Below are 17,403 nucleotides of genomic sequence, written 5' to 3' on the forward strand. Positions count from 1 at the left end.
AAGGAATAACCCTGGGTATTCAGGTAAACATAGAAATTACAAAAAGAAGCCTGTTCCATGGTAAGGGGCTAGTACCCTCCTGTTTGTAAGGGGGAGAATGGAGACCACAGAAATCAAGACAGACTTCCCTCTCCCAAACCATGCAGGAATACACACTTTACAAGACAGTCAAAACAGGTGCAACTGGGAAAGCCTAGAAGAAAGGAGGAACACAGGGCACTTGCCTAGGCATTAAGTAATTAATTTTAAAGTAATATATGAATTTAACCTGTGGTTTCAGCTGTAAAGCCAAATAGCAGTGAAACCTTGGATACGTCACTTCCCAAACTTTATACCACCTAAGGTGTTTCCATGTATGAAATAAAGGGCTTGGGTTTTATGAAAGGAGTATCTGATCTCAAAATATTTTATTATATAAAAATCTAAATGTTAACGTACCTATGAATATTTTGTTAGTTCTTTCAGGTTGCAATAACACATCCACTTGTAACCAAGAATAAGAAAGTTACTAAAAGGTTAATACTAAATTTTCCCAAAGGTTTATCTACTAAAGGAGAGGATGTGGTTTTTCAAGGTGAACATGTTCCCCCAATATCTGAAACAAAAGATTATCACACACATTTAAGTTAGGCTAGGGAATTAAAGGTAAGTATGAATTGGGTAGGCATGTTTCTGAATTTGGATTTCCCCAGAAGCAAACCTTGACACAAAACTTGAGAGCAAGTAGTTTATCTGGGAGGTGAGTGGGTGGGTGCAGAGGAAGTAAGACAGGGAAGTGAAGACAGCCAATAAATGTCACCAACGAGAGTGACTGTTTCTTGATCTCACTGGGAAAACTCTGGAGGTCCTTGTCAAAAACACAGCCCAGTGTTAACCCACTGAGGTGGGGGGGTGAGGGAGCTGGGATATTTATGCACCAGCTCCTGTCAGCCATTGGTTAAGGGTTGCTCCTGGGGATTGTTAATTCCCATGTACTTCTAGTCTGTGCCAGTGGCCGAGCAGACTCCTGCAGCTAGAGAAACCCCTCAGGCAAAGAAGAACAGGTGCTGGCAGTTGGAAGTTGGGTTGTTGCACCTCCAAGCATTAAGGGCAAGTGGATGCGGCAGGGCATGGGAAGCATCTGCTATAGCAGCAATGATAAAAATGCTGTCAATAATTTCCCTACCTAATGGCTATTTATTCCACTAGACTGTGTGACCCAAGACTTTGTATATCCTCCTCCTCTTCTCACCTTTGGGAAATGGGCAGAATCCATTGGGCATCCAGATGCCAAGCAGCTACTCCTAGAAATTGCCCCCCTGCAGCCTCTGCAAATGAATGACAACCCTCCTTTCATTCCAACTCATCTGTGCATATATGGGTATTACCTGAACTGCTTCCAGCCTCCTGAAGGTAATAATCTTCATTTTCTGAATGGTCCTCACTCCACAGCTGGCTTTCCTCACTCTGAGAATGAGGAATGAGACCACAGAGGATGCAGAAAAGTTACTCTCATAATTATCTACATTCTAGCAAGGGCAGGGGAGTGTACTGACCTCCCCCATTTTTTCTTATTATTCCCCTGGAGACATAAATCTTGGGTGAAATTCAATTAGAATTTTCCTTTACCTTGGAGTACAAAAGGAAGTCTCTTCTTCTTTATTGAAATATGCCAATTGAGGAGAGCTAGTAAGAAGGATATCTGAATAGAAGGGCTTTAAACGGGGTATTTGCTTGTTTTCCATTCTCCTTTGTTGCTGATGGGCAGCATGCCTTTCCAAAAAGGTCCTAACAACTTAAACATGCCAGGTCCACATGCTGTTAGGCTCATCTGTTCTACGACAAAGAAGCTTTATTACATGGGAATGCTGGAGAACTTACTTGAGTCTCAAGGATTCCCCCCTAAACTCTGAATAAAATTACCTGATATCATTTATTTTATTCTCTAAAATTAAAAAAATTTAATTTGGTTCCTAATAAGTTATCTTCATTTGCTCAGTTATTCAACAGATATTTGTTGAGCAGTTCTTGTATGCCTGGCACTGAACCAAGGAAATATTTCAGATACAGCTTTCTTCCCCTAAAATGTTTACATTTTCCTGAGGGGTGTCAGACATTAACAATAAAGTTATTAAGAAAGATAGGCAATATATAGGAAGGCAATAAGTTCTATGAAATAAAGACAATATATAGGGCAGGGGAAGAGGGTCTAGGAGTGACATGGTTGTCAGGAGAGACCTCGTTGGGAAGTGCATTCACACAAAGACTTAAAGGAGATGAGAATACGAGTCTTGAGTACCTGGTACACTTCTAGAACTAGCGATACAGCAGTAAATCTGAAAAATTTCTTCCCTAGAGAAGCTTATAGGCTAGCGAAGGAGCTCAATCATAAACAGGTAAATAAATATAAATTAATGTCATGTGATAATCATCAAGAAGAAAAATAAAGCAAGCTAATGGGATGGAGCAGGCATTTGGCAAACTTTTTCTGGAAAGAGCCAGATAGTAAGTATTTTAAGCTTTCTGGCATAATTTCTGACACAACTAACTACTCACCTCTGTCATTATGATGTGTAAGAGTCATTGATAATACGTCAATGAATGGGCATGGCTGTGTTTCAATAAAACTTAATTATAAAAATAGACAGTGGGCAAGAATTGGCCTGTGGGTCAAAGTTTGCTGACCCTTAGTCATGGGAAACTGAGAATATGATATTTTAGCAGAGACCTGAATTAAATAAACAAAAGTCATATGATAATCTAGAGACAGAGTATCCCAAGCAGAAGAAAGCACAAGTTCAGAGGCCTTGAGACAGTAGCATGATTGGCAATTGTGAGCCTTGAAGTCAAGTGAGCAAAAGAAAAAATCCAGGAAATTTGAATCAGAGTGTGTGGTAGATGGCATTTTTGGTCATGATACTCTACTCCTCCCTGTATGCATGTCCTGTGCTGTGTGGTATTGTAATTTCTTCCTCTAAAGGGGAGTACCTTTGACTATGCATTTAGCCATATCAATAGAACAAAGTAGAAGTGACAATATGCCAGTTCTGAATTCAAGCCTTCCGAGTCTTTGCCTGTTTTTTCCTCTTGCACATCTGCTAGTGCTATGAGAAGAGCAGCTTTGGGATGGCCTTCCAGTCCCTAGAAAGGAAGAGCCACCCAGTCAAGCAATTCCAGTTGAGTCCAGCCTGGACGGGTCAACTCTTGGCCAAGCCACAGACACATAAGTAATAATAAGTGTTGTTTTAAGTCCCTGAGTTTTCAGGTTGTTTGTTATATAAAAATAGTTACGTGATATAGAGAAATAGCCAAGGGGCAGATTATGGCAGCCTCGTGTCTATGTAGGAACTTTGGATTTTATTCCGTGAGAAGGAAAAACCATTTAAATGTTGAAAGCAGAAGTAAGGCAAGACTTGGTTCATATTTTAGGTGATATACTTGGGTTCCTATAGGAGAACAGACTGCAGAGGTGCTTAAGTGGAATATGGGAGACTAGATAAAAGGGTTTCACAGCTGACAGATAATAGGAGCTAAAACTAAAGAAATGGAAGTGATGGAGAAAAGAAGTGGTTAGATTTGGAAAAGATTTTGAAGGTAGAACAAGTGTGATTTTTTAAAATGGATTTGATGTGGTTTATAAGAGAAAAAGAGTAACCAAGGATGGCTCTGAAAATGTTGACCTGAATAAATGGCTAAATATTGGTACATTTGCAGAAATAGAGGGTATCTAGAGGATGAGTTGGTTGAAACTGATCAACAGAAAAGTGAAAAATATTTTAGCAATATTAAACCATTAAAAATAATTTTGAACAAGGCTTTGTAAGTATACTGTGTGAGCTAATATATTAGTCAGTTTGGGCTACAGACTGGGTGGCATAAACAGCATTTATTTTCTTACAGTTCTGGAAGCTAGAAGTCCAAGACCAAGGTGCCATCATTGTTGAGTTCTGGTGAGCCCTCTCTTCCTGGCTTGCAGAATTCTCACCTTCTCACCGTGTCCTCGTGGCCTATCCTTCATGTGTGCACAGAGGGAGAGAAAACTCTCGAATCTCTTCTTCCTCTTATGAAGACAAGGACACCATTCCTATAGGATAAGAGCCTCACTCTTGCGACCTCATTTAACCTTAATTACTCCTTAAAAGACCCCATTTCCAAATACACTCATATTGGAGTTTAGGACTTCAACATATGAATTTGGGGAACACAGCTCAGTCCATAAAATCTACCTTTATTTGTAGTGTGTATAATGAGATAAAGTAATTTGAATTCAATGTCAGTTAACATTAACATTTTTGTCCCCTTAACAGAAAAACTTTTTTAAAGAGTTCTGTATATTTTCTTCCCAAACTTTCCAGTCAAGGTCCTTTTCCACCATTCCACTATTTCTTTCATTAGGGTCAGCACTGACAGCCATACAGTTCATCCCATGTTCCCTTGTCTTCCCTCTGCTTTCTTGGCTCCTATTCAGATTTGACACAATTGAGCATATCCTCTTTAGAATACCCTCCTCTGTTGGTTAGGGCCACCTGACAGTCTCCTTGTTGTTAGGATGTCTCAGAGCACAGGTGCAGACTCACTGTTCTTTTCTAGAGCAATTTGGCCCCAGGTGATCTCATCAGCTCTCAGGACTTTACATAAAACCTATATGCTATTAGCTACAGATTTATGTATTCAAGTGTGATTTCCATTTTGATTCAGACTTTTGCGTCCTAATTGCATCCTTGACTTCTCCACTTAGTATTAAGAGACATCTCAAGCTCATCAAGTCTAAAGAAGAGCCCTATACCAAACCAGCTCCTATCAGTTTTCTCCACCTGAGTGAATGGCATCGTCATCAGCTCAGCTCCTCAGGCCTAACACTTATGAGTCTTCCTTATGTCCATTTGTTTCTCTTATCCCTCATGTCTAATCTACCAGCAAATCCTGTCAGCTTGATCTCCTTCTTCTATTCCAGCAGCTTGCTAACATTTCCATTGCAACCACTGATTGGTTATTGAAAATAAAATTTGCAGTTTAATAATAAAGTTTGCCAGCCTGTTTAGTTCAAGTGTATGACTCCTTTGCAACTCCGTCATTAAAGCCTATGGCTAATATGGTGAAGAAATGAAGAAGAAAAAGAATACATGTGGTTTAATAAGCAAACCTTGCTAAGATCTTTTAAGAACCTAAAATACAAGTGGAAGGAATGGTATTTAATATCCCATGATATTTATTTATTTGTGGAAATCCAAGCAGAGCAAAAAATAATACATCTGGGAGAAAATTCCTTTTAGGGGAATTTCACTATTACTCAGCTGGGTCATAGGTTTTGAGGTGAAAACCCTGTAGAAAGTCAACTCATGTGACACTCTATCCTTTGAAGTCTAAAGGAGGAGACCATTCATGATAACCAGGGACCGAACACTCTGTAATCAAAGATCCAGGCCCTTAATGGAGGAATAGTAGAATATTTGGGGGGAGATGCTGGATTACTTTGTGGAATTCTTCAAATTTAACTCCTTCTCCTACATATGAGATAGACTATATCATTATCACTGCTGCAATAAGATAAACACAAGCTACTAAAAAGGAAAAAAAAATAAGAGAAACAGTCAAAAGTAAGCAGCACTCTTAAAAATCCATAAAATCATAATACAGTTATAACCAATTACAGGTCTGCTTTCAGTTAAAAAGTGCCAAGAGCCAACCACAGAAATGAATCAGAATGGAAATTTAATTGAAGACTGTTGGCCAGCAGCCATTGAAAGGACTCTTGAGAAAGCTGGTAGAGATCAGTATTGAAGCCATATTTGATTTAACTCAGGAATTATTACCATTCAGACCAGTGAAACCTCCTCCTCTAAGGTAGGGAGAACAAGCTCCCTGTGCTGTGTTATTCGCTTCCACCACTGCTCAGAAAATTCTATCATCTATGGGAAGTAGGGCTGGCTAAATAGTTTGCAGGGCCCAGTGCAAAACAGAAGTTTGGGGTTTCTTGTTCAAAATTCAGTGCTGCTAAAAGTACTAAATTTTTTCTTTTCCACCAAGGTTTCTCTCTCAACCTCTTATGGTGTTCTCATTAACTTTTTAATGTTAAGTTAAACTCCCTCAGGCAGTTGAATGCAAAACAGGGTCAGTGCAACTGACTGACAGGCAGCTGAGGCCTCAGCCTGAGTCACCAGACCAACTTGTCAATCTCCCTTTTCCATGCCAGCCCCCCAGCCACAAGGGACAGGTGACCCTAAGAGACTCCAACCTTCATGGCAGGACATGCTGGGTACGTTGACCAGAAGTGGATGAGACCCCCTCGTCTGCAACAAGTCACTTGTCAAATGCCCCGTGGTGCTGATAAGCCTGGACGAGGACAGCCACTTCCATACCCTGCCCTGAGGCTCTGTGAGGTGCAGACACACCTAATCCCAAACCTCCCCATGTTCATGCCCAGGCCCCTGCCAGGGGTGAAGGGCGCTGGTGGAATGTGGGCCTTCCCCCACTTACCAACCCTGCCCCTGGTTGAGGGTGGCAATGGTAGCAGGGCAGGAGGGTGAAGTATGGTGGACTCAAGGCCCAGAAGGTGGGGAGTTGGCTTCCAAGAACACCTGCTAGGGAGGTGGGGAGGCAGCAGTAGGCTGCACCACGTGTTAGCTGAGGCTCCAAGCCCCCCACCGCCCACCCCATGCTCCATTGTCCCATCAGACTCCACTTACAAAACACAAATTCAAAGATAAAATTTTTAATAATTCCAAGACAGTGACTGTTGAACATGGATCCTGAAGCCCAGGTCCTTCTGAGCCCAGGACCATGGTCACATGCCCATGAAGCTGACCTGACGGGAAGTGGATTTGCTGGTGACATCACAGTGCTCTGACCCTGGAGAGTCTTAAAGCAGGCTGTGTACCTCCACCCACTCTGGCTTTCATCCAACATATACAATCTTGTTTTTGAAAAAGAACTTTCTACCTCAGTTAGAAAAGAAAGACAAGGCATTTTAGAAATTTTAAAGACAGTGTATCTTTTATTTTATGTGCTTATGTACATCATATACAGCAGTATTAAAAGGCCTTGCTGAAGAACAAAAATGATTTAATTTAGAGTCTGCTCCTAGGCAGTGTCATTCTAATCAGAATGTAGTTAAGGCATTGTTCCAAGCAGTCTTGGCTAGGTTCAGTGAGCTTAGACAAACATGGTTCTCTGAGTCCTTTACAGCCTGGACTGGATTAATAATCATCAAAGCCTCAGTGTGACCATTTTTCTTCTTTTCTTTGCGGCTCCATTATCAGTATTGCTACTCAGACCACATCCAGCAGCCCTGTGTCCCTTCTGAGGAATCAGTGCACAAGTTTATACTGCTATGTTCACAATACTATTGTAGTTGATACTTTCCATTGTGGTACATATTGGAAAAACCTAATTAAAAACTTATATTTAACTAATAATTTTGAAATTCTCCATTGCTCTACACATACAGTCTATTTGTTTTAATTCTTTTTTTTTTGGTAGTGTGATATTGCTTTCTCGGGAGAGTGATCAGTTATAATCCATCATATTTAATTATTATAATTATTTATACAGTTATATATAATTCTAAGTATAAATATATATAATTATGAAGATATATGTGTAGTAGCTCTTTAATGCTTACTACCTCTTAACCATACTAAAGCTTATTTAATCTTCAGAACAGTCCTGAGAAGTACTCTCATCACTATTTTACATATCAAAAAACTGAGTTTCTAAGTGATTGAGTAACTTGCCTAAATTCATACAGCTGGTTGGCAGTAACATTTTTTGAGGTCTTACTATGAGCCAGGCATCGTGCTAAGTATTCTACATAGTTTATCTATCATAGGTTGTTTAATCCCCAAAACTATCCTCTGGGATTATACAATTGTTACCCTCATTTTACAGATGAAAAAACTTGACATTGGTAAAGCTGCTTTTCTCAAGGACACACTGCTATTCCTACTGAGTAGAAGAGCCAGGATTTTACCACAGGCATTTGGACATCAGAGTTGGTGTTTTCATCCATGACACTGTTTGTGGAAGGTTGTATTTTACAAAAATGTTCAGAGCAATATTTCTGTTCCCAAATCCGATTCCAGAATCTTGCACGCCCTCATCAAGATATGGAGTCTATTTTCCCTCGTCTTGAAGCTACGTGGGCATTTTGATTGCCCTGATAAGTAGCAGTGTGGGGGAAGTGATGCTGCATGTGTTTTGAGGCTACATTTTAAGAGGCACTACAGCATCTACCTGGCTCTCTCACGGGGCTCATCCTTGGAAACCAGTCACTGTGGTAGACAGAGTAATGTTCTCTACTGATCACAGGACTGTTGCAAATACCACAGTCTTTGGAAAAATTTCCATTTGTATGATTCCTGAGCTTCATATGAATAATTGAGGACATTGATTCCACATTATATAGCATACAGAACACATACAAAATCATAGAGGATCATCTAACAAATATAAGTACTGCCTTGATTCCAATATTTTTCTTGAAGAAAGAAAATATCACAGATATACCATGATCATTAATTTGACATTTATTTATTATTTTCAGCCATGCATGCTTTTTACACTTTTGTTCCATAAAGAAAAAATATTGTGTTGCATCTTTCTACACTTCATATATGTCATCATCAACCTGAAACTTAATTTTTGGTCACTAGCATATTTTTAAGATTTATTCATTGATAATCATAGGTCTGGCTTATTAATTTTTAATGGCATACACTGGACACTTATGTTTTATGTTTTGTTTGTCTTAGCTTTTCATTTTAACCAGAAATGCTTCAGTTGGCATTCTTTACACATCTTCTTGGGTGTAGCCACTAGAGCTTGCTGTATTACATGTTGAGGGGTGAAGTCAATGAGATAAAGAAGATATATATCTTCAGCTTTTCTAGATATTGCCAGGTTGCTCCCCAAATGATTTTTATTTTCATCACAATGTATGAGAGTTCCACTGTTCTGTATTCTTTCTCACATCTGCTATCAAACGTTTTATGTTTTGCCAAACTGTGTCTGAAATTATATCTAATTGTGGTTTTCCCAGATTATGAGAGAGGCTAGGCAAACTTTCATATGTTTCTAGGACAATTTTTTCCCTTTTCTGTGAATTACCTATTTATACCCTCTACTTAGTTTTCTGTTGAGGAGTGTGTGTGTGTGTGTGTGTGTGTGTGTGTGTGTGTGTGTGTGTGTGTGTGGTTTTCTCATTTGTAAGCATCTTTAACATTTTTGGATAGTAACTTGTTTTGTTATATACTTTGCCAAAGCTTTCTCCCACTGTAGAGTATCTGTGGAGACACAGTGTTTATGGTGTCTTTTGTGTAACACTGGTTTAAATTTGAATAGTCAGTGTTATATGTTCTTCAATAGTGTGTGCATTAGTATTTTACTCTATCTCAAGTTATAAATATATTTTTAAATACTTTCTTCTAAACTTTTCATGTATTTTATCCATCAGAAATTTACTTTTTTGTGTATAGTGTGTGTGGGGGTTAAATTTTATTTTTTTCCACAGGGATATTTCATTTCTTAGCAGCATTTATTGAATAGTCACATTATCCCCATCAATTTTTAGTGGAATCTCTGTCATCTTAAGTTTTCATGTATATGTGAGTTGGAAATATGCTATTATACCTTTATGAGTTTGTAGGAGCTATTACCTGTTTAGAATGTCCTTCCTCTCTTGACTTGCAAATATTCTTCTCTCTAAGTCCCACTTTAAATGTTACCTGCTTATGGGATGGCTCTCACCTTACTTCCTCTTCTCTGTGTTGATTACAACCTCATTGCAGCATGTATTGCACCATAGATATTTATGTGAAAAGAGTTTTTGCTGCCAGATTTTTAGCTTTCTTGAGGCCAAACACATTGTCCTGTCAAACACCTTGCAGATATTTAATAAGATTAACTAAATTAATAAATTAATGAGTGAATCTTCAAAACAGAACAGCTTGAGTGACACTTGGTAAATCTGAATAATTCATCTTCATATCTCTAGCCTATCTTTTCCCTTGTTTTGTAGAGATTTTAACATATCATTATGGATGAAATTCTTCTTTCTAAAAATTGCTTCTTATGGCTATAATTTGTGATGATATGATCTTACCTATTAGATTCTTTATTTCTGTTTTTTTCTTTGTTTTGTTTTGTTTTTTAGAAATGATATCTGAGGACTAAATTAGCAACCTCACCTACATGGTGATCCTGCTTTATCCAAAAATCCGCAGAGTTGCCATGTTGAGGTAGAAGGCAGCTCTGCACTCTAAGCTGCTATTTGGTACATATAGCTAAAATCTATAAGGCAGCAGTAAACTCATCCAAGTTTACTTAATTATATTTAGATACTCTGTGGTCCCCTGTAAAATGTAGAGATTCCAGAAATAGTTATTGGACGTTTGCATGATAATAAAGATATGTTTATAATATATATATCTTATAAAGGTTTTATAAGATCTAGGAACCCCACAGTCAATAAGAAGCATAGCTGATCTCCGTACATTCTTTCCCCAAAGCATACATATCCTATGAAGCAGGCTAGGCAACAGCATTGTCAACATGACCTTGAAGTTGCCATAGTTCCTTGTTTCTGACATTATTTAAAAGCCGATTGAGACCACCAATTGTTGATGTTGTTTTCACTTACAGGAAACACTTGAATGATTCTTTATTGTCGTCAAATTTGCTATTGACTATAAACTCCAACAACTCAATAGAGTGAAAAACACAGTCTACACAAAAGAGTGTGGTCATCAAAATCTCACACTCAGCAGTCATTTAGGCTGTAAGATTTACCTTAATCTGTGAGTGTGGAAGTTTGGATTCCACATTGTCACGGGTCAGCAAATCATGCATAGTTATCTCTGCCTTGTTTAAAGAAGTCTGATTACAGCTTATTCCCACACTATTTCTTTAGGAAGTTAAGCTGTGTCTCTGATACCTCTAATTCCCTTAAGCAAAGAGCAGCCATTTCCAAGATTTCACCCAAATTATTCTTTTAAGCCATCCTTAACACCCTGAGCTTTTCTCTAGATCTTTCTTTTCCTTATCCCTAGAAGTATCCTTTTCATCATTGGCTTTTCAAGGTGTTCAGCCAACACAATTTCTAAAAGTTTTCCTTTCAGTTCCTGCCCTGGTTAATCTATGAAACCCTTTAGCTTTCATTCTTACCTTCTTAACTGTTTTCTGATGAACTTCCTTTCTGAGCATTCCTTGCTTCTACCCTCCTATGCTTCCCTCCCACCACACACACAAAGATTTTCCACTTCCTCCTCAGCCATATGGGTTCCAAATTTTTTTATTCCCCTCTGTTCATTTCCCTGTAAAAGAAAAATCTGTTTTATCTCAAATTAGTGGTTTAAGTACCAAATTTACTTCTAAAGAGCATAAATAACTCTTATCTACAACCTCTGCCAGACTCTTCCTCTCTTTAGAGTTCAGTTTCCTTGTCTGTAAAATGAGATGGTTGGAAGAGATCTGTAAGATCTGTTTCAGCATAAACATTATGTGACTCTATGCATCTAGGAAAATCTGTCTTCTTTGGTACCCCTCAATTGACTATGGATTATTTACCATAGAATAGGCTACCTTTTTGTCTGGAGCACTTTGGCTATCAGCACATTAATTGTAAAAGTGGATCATGAAAAAGAAGAGCTAGCCAGTTCTAGCATCACAGCTGTATTTGTCTCAGTGAAGCAGGCCTGGCTGGGAGACTAAGAAGCAGCAAAAGTACTCAAAGCTGCTAAAAGCTGAACTGAAATAGATAGTCACAGGCAAAGATGCAAGTTGAAATATCTTTATGACATCCCAGAAGACAATAACAAAAGGAGCCAGGGCCAGCATCAGGGCTTCAGGGAGAGAGTTGACAGAAAAGAGCAAAAAGAAATTTACAGCTTGGTCATCAGAAAGATGCTTTCTTTCTTTAATAAGACATATCCTCAGATTGTGAGTATAGGGTCAGTGAGACAAAAACACAGGTAACTGCAAAGTCTGCTAATGGATGCAGAGTCAGATTTAAAGGTATGGGGCATGGAAGGGAGCACAAGCCCAGAGTCTTCAGTCTTTTTGTCACCTCCCCCTCAAAAGGGCACAATTCTGAATGTAATCAGCAGAAATAGATGGACTTTATTTTAGGATAAGATACCTGTTAGACTGCCTCTCACTTATTATATTCCTAATCACATGATGAGACTATTATGCTATTTAGGTAATAGAAGAAATACAAGTACATTTCCTCCATTCTGTTTGGTTGACAACACATCAAGAGATTGAAAATGATTAGCTTTAGAAGAGCAACTCTTTCTAAACAAATTTTTGAAAAGAATTTTCTATTTCCTGAAATGAAAATTGGTAAGGATTATACCTTCCAGAAGTTTGATTTATTGAACAGCCTTTTTCATTTTTCAAATAAATTAATAAACCTTTTTTGAATCAAGAATATGCACGCTAAAGTCCTGGAAAATGAGTGATTGGATTGAACAGCTTTAAAGTTAAAAAAAATTATATAGCCCCTCTATACAAAGTAAAGTAGCCATTATTCCTAGTTACATTTTGCAGATGAGGATATGAAGGTTCAGAATGATTAAGTGAATTGAAGCTGGTCACAGAGCAAGAAATTGAACTGGGACTTAAACCTAGCTCTTTTGACTTTAAGCCCTATGCCCTAATACTACACTCCTAGCAGCTTTCACCTTGACTGCAATGTATTTAGAAGGGCATATTCTTGCACATCCTTAACTTGCATGTGCTTAGTAAAGTAGTCATGAGAATGTAACAGACATAATGGACATCTCAGCAGAATCACCAGATGACCACCCATCCCTGTCCTCCAGTGCTTGCATCTCCCCTCTCCAACCCCTGCTTCGCATTCAGCATAAACATTACGTGACTCTTTTTCCTTCCTTTCTCCCTCCTTCTCTCTCTCTCTTTCCTTCTTCTGTAGTTTGCTTTTCAGGATTTGTGTTGACAACGGTGCCATTTATACCAGAGCTCCCCGAAGAAGGAGGATCTATTCATTGATTCCTTGATTCAGTTTCTCCCTGTGTATTAAATGAGCAATCACCCCTTGCAGGCCCTTGTGAGAGGTTCATAACCGGGCATCACAGAATGTTTATGTTAATGGATATAACAGTTTAATCGCCTTTGCTTTTTGTAATTGGAAAAGGTTTCAGATGGTTGAGGTTTGGAGGAAATTAAGAAAATGAATCTCAGTTTAAATAATGAAAAAGTCCTGTATGAAGAAGCAGCTCTGATTCTCATTTGGCTCTAAAATATAGCCAAGCTCCCTAAACACATGCTTTCAAAGATCCATGTGGAATGAATGCTTCAAAAGCCAAAGTCAATGTTAGCTGGTGCGGCATCTCCCCATCAGAGTAAACTCACCCAAGACTGATTCTTTCAGCCTCACCTCTTCTTCTCGTCCCTCCCTCTGCTTTGCAGGAAAATGCCTGCTGATGGCACTTCCTGGCACGACGGCCATTCTGATATTTTCAGTGCACTTTACCTTTTGGTGCTCCCTTAACTTGGTGACCCGCCGTGCTGGCCAGAGCTGCATTAGCCAGATCCCGCCCGCGCAGGAGAAATTCCTTTCATTCATCAGCAGATAAGGAGTTCTGACAAGCCTCTCTGAGGAGCGAAAGGGGGAAACATGCACACAAAAGATTGCCCTGTAATACTGAGAAGCGCAAACTGAAGGAACCAAAGAGAGACCAAAGGCAGCTTGGAGGCAGCCAGGGCAGACAGGGAGTCTGCTATCAGAATTAAATGCGATGCAGTCCAGAGCTCCCTCTCTGTCTCTACCTGTTTCTTCTCAATGTCACTATCGGCCAACAGTTTGATACAAAACAGATCCCCAGAAGGATTCCAGTAACTCCTCAGGACCACCAGGGCAAAAACAAAAACATTCAGGGCTTGACACTTACCAGGGCAACTTGCCAAGCTTATCACACGTGAAAAGAGCTGCTGGGAGAGAATAATCTTGCTCATGTTCACAAGGCTGGGTGTTAAGTCTCTGAGAACCCAGTGTATTTTCCATCCAGGGCAGCCCAGAAGGGTTGGGAAAAGCACTTTTCTAGGAACTGCCAGAAAGGGCAATTATATGTTTTATGGAAGTAAAGGCTGAAGGAGAACTTGAAAGGTCATTTGGGGGGAAATGGGGAGAATTAGTCTACCTTCTTGCCTTCAAGTCTAACTGCACTGGAACAACCCCACCTTACAAGGATATTTCACACGTTCTTTATGTAAATCTTTACATAAATTTTTTCTTCAAACCTGGCCTTGAGGGATTCTGACACCTGACCTAACACTTTCATGATGCGTTTATTTCTCTCCCTGCCAGCTTCATCGGAGACACCACCTGCGCACACTGCTAACCTCCCTGAGTGTTGCTTACTGCGTGCAATGTGGTCCTAGACCTCTAACATGATCCTCATAAATGCCCTGTGGGGTGGAGACCATTATTGTCCTCATTTCCGGATGAGAAAACTGAGGTCCAAAGAATAAATCTGAGGTCATATGGTTAATGAATGATAGAGCAGGGATTTACAGCATCTTCTCATTGGATGTTCATACTTTTAAACATTTTTTTCATAGGGGCACTTTCTCCCTTTCTCTTCTCAGTCTTCTCTGTTGGCTAAACAATCTTTTTGTCTCTAAGCCTTTCACCTCCTATGACTTCATTCTGATATCTCTTCTCTGGGTTTCCTTCTCACTAATAAGATTCCCCCCCCCGCAAATTGTGCAAAACATCTAATGTGTATTGTTTTAGGTTTAAATATAGGTCAGCTTGTATATCTTATATAGTGTATACACTATATCACATTGGTATGTATATTTTTTAGGAGAATCATCTATCTAACCTGCATTCTTTATAATTCTTTACAACTATTATTAAGTTTGAAGTTTCTGGTCTATTAAGATAAACCCCTACATCTCAGATTGGAACCTCACCCCTCAGATATGGTTTTATACATTAGCAGCTACACCCATGCATTCCATCCCTTATGCAAATTTATTAAGAAGCTTTGCAAGACTTTGGGTTTTATGCTGTTGCTTCTTTCCTTGGGCCGCAGGCAGCCATCACTCTTTGTTAGGATCATGGCAGAGCAGGAAATGCTCTAACCTACATGGATGGCAACCAGGTCCATTGAGAGGCATCTGGTCCATGATCTGATGAATCACACTCTAATCAAGAAGATGATAAGCTGGGCTTTCCACTAGACAAAACTTCTATTCATTGGTCCAACTAATATGTACAGAGTGCCTACTACTGTCCAGGAGTGTTCTTAGTGCCAGCACTTCATCAGTGAACAAAACAGAAAATACAATCTCTGCCTCTGGAATTTTAAACTCTAGTAGGGATTTAGAGATATATTAATATCTATATTAATTATGCTAAAGAATTTGGTAAAGGAGAAATGGGAAGTTCACTCAGGTAAAACTGATTTCAAAAGTCCTTGTTAAATACCTGATATATGTTGTACAGTGTTGTCAGGTGGTGGGCTGCGGATGAAGCAGGAACCAGACAGACCTACTTCCAGCACTCATGTTACTTATTTTCTGGTGGACTGTGGCTATCATTTAATTCTTTGCTGTCACATTCATTCCTCACCCTTTCTTTGCTCCTCAGGAGGTGGGAGGGCAAAGGAGGGTAGTCCCTTCAGCTTGTACCTCCTAGGTAAACTTGTCAGAAGACTTCTGCCTGGTTCTTCGAAGAGCAGGCACTGGCTAAATTTTGAAGGAGGCAGCCGGCAGCCCTGCTTCTTTCTCTTTCTCTTGGTCTCAGGCGATAGCTACCTTTCCTATGGACTCCAACTTCTGCTATTCATGATCCTAAGCCCTGACACACACTCCTTGTTTCTGGGCTCTGGTAAAACCACCTCCTCCTGTGTCTCTCCATCTCTTGAGTGGGAGTGGCCTCTTATTCTGGGTTGCTTCACCACCTCCTATTTAACTTCACTTTTTCATAATCTGTGTGACCAAATCTTTGTATAAAATTCCCTCTCTTTTTTTTTTTTTTTTTTTGCGGTATGCGGGCCTCTCACTGTTGTGGCCTCTCCCGTGGTGGAGCACAGGCTCCAGACGCGCAGGCTCAGCGGCCATGGCTCATGGGCCCAGCCTCTCCACGGCATGTGGGATCTTCCCAGACTGGGGCACGAACCCGTATCCCCTGCATCGGCAGGCAGACTCTCAACCACTGTGCCACCAGGGAAGCCCAAAATTCCCTCTCTTTGAAAGGCCTAAAATGGTTTCTGTTTTCCTCATGAGGACCCAAGTAGAGAAGAGAGGGTTTTTTTTTTTTTTTTTTTTTTTTCTCTCCCGTTGTGGAGCACAGGCTCCGGACGCGCAGGCTCAGCGGCCATGGCTCATGGGTCCAGCCGCTCCGCAGCATGTGGGATCTTCCCGGACTGGGGCACGAACCCATATCCCCTGCATCGGCAGGCGGACTCTCAACCACTGCGCCACCAGGGAAGCCCGAGAAGAGAGTTTTGATCAAGATATTATAAATGTGATTAGCAGAACAAAAGGGGAAGTGTGGGCTACTATGGATCAGACAGGAGGATATGCTGATTGCTTATGAGTTCGCAGGGTTGCCACAGCAAAATAACACAGACTGGGTGGCCTAAATGACAGAAATTTATTTGATCCCAATTCTGGAGGCTAGAACTTCAAGACCAGGGTGTTGGTTCTGAGGCCTCTCTCCTTGGCTTGCAGATGGTTGCTTTCTTTCTATGTCTTCACGTGGCTATGTCTCAGTACATGTGTGCCCTGGTATCTCTCATAAGGATTTCAGACAGATAGGATTAATACCCACCCTAATGGCCTCATTGTAACTTAGTCACTTCTTTAAAGACCCTGACTTCAAATACAGTCACATTCTGAGGTACTGGGGGGTTGAGACTTCAATATATGAATTTTGGTGGGGGGGGGAATACTTCAGTTCATAGCACTGACCTAGTTGAAAGACATCAATAAATAGAGTAGCAGGGAAGACACTGGCAGCCATAAATACATTTATTTGATTTTCACATATTTGACATCCTTTATGAATACAATGTGCTAGCCACTGGATATGCGGGCTTGATTAAGAGGAAGGCTCTCTCCTGCCCTTAACATCAGGTAGGAGAGATGAACAAGGGATAGAACAATTAAAATATAATGTAATTCATCTCAGGATGGTTAAATATGGGCAGCATCTGGGGAATAAAGAACAGGATCATCTCACTCTGTTAAGAAGGTCAAGAACAACTTCCTCTGAGTAGATGTCTTCTAAGATGGGTCTTAAAAAACTAAAGTGTTAAGCAAGGGAAGAGAAAACTGAGAATGGGAAGAAAATTCCAGGCAGATGTAAGAGCATGTTTTCTAGAGATTAGACCTGTGCGTGAAGACTAGCATAGCATAGCTGTGCATCCTTCATGAAAGTGAAAGGACAGATTT

This window comes from Lagenorhynchus albirostris, chromosome 17 (assembly GCF_949774975.1).
Source record: "Lagenorhynchus albirostris chromosome 17, mLagAlb1.1, whole genome shotgun sequence".
Taxonomy (NCBI): Eukaryota; Metazoa; Chordata; class Mammalia; order Artiodactyla; family Delphinidae; genus Lagenorhynchus; species Lagenorhynchus albirostris.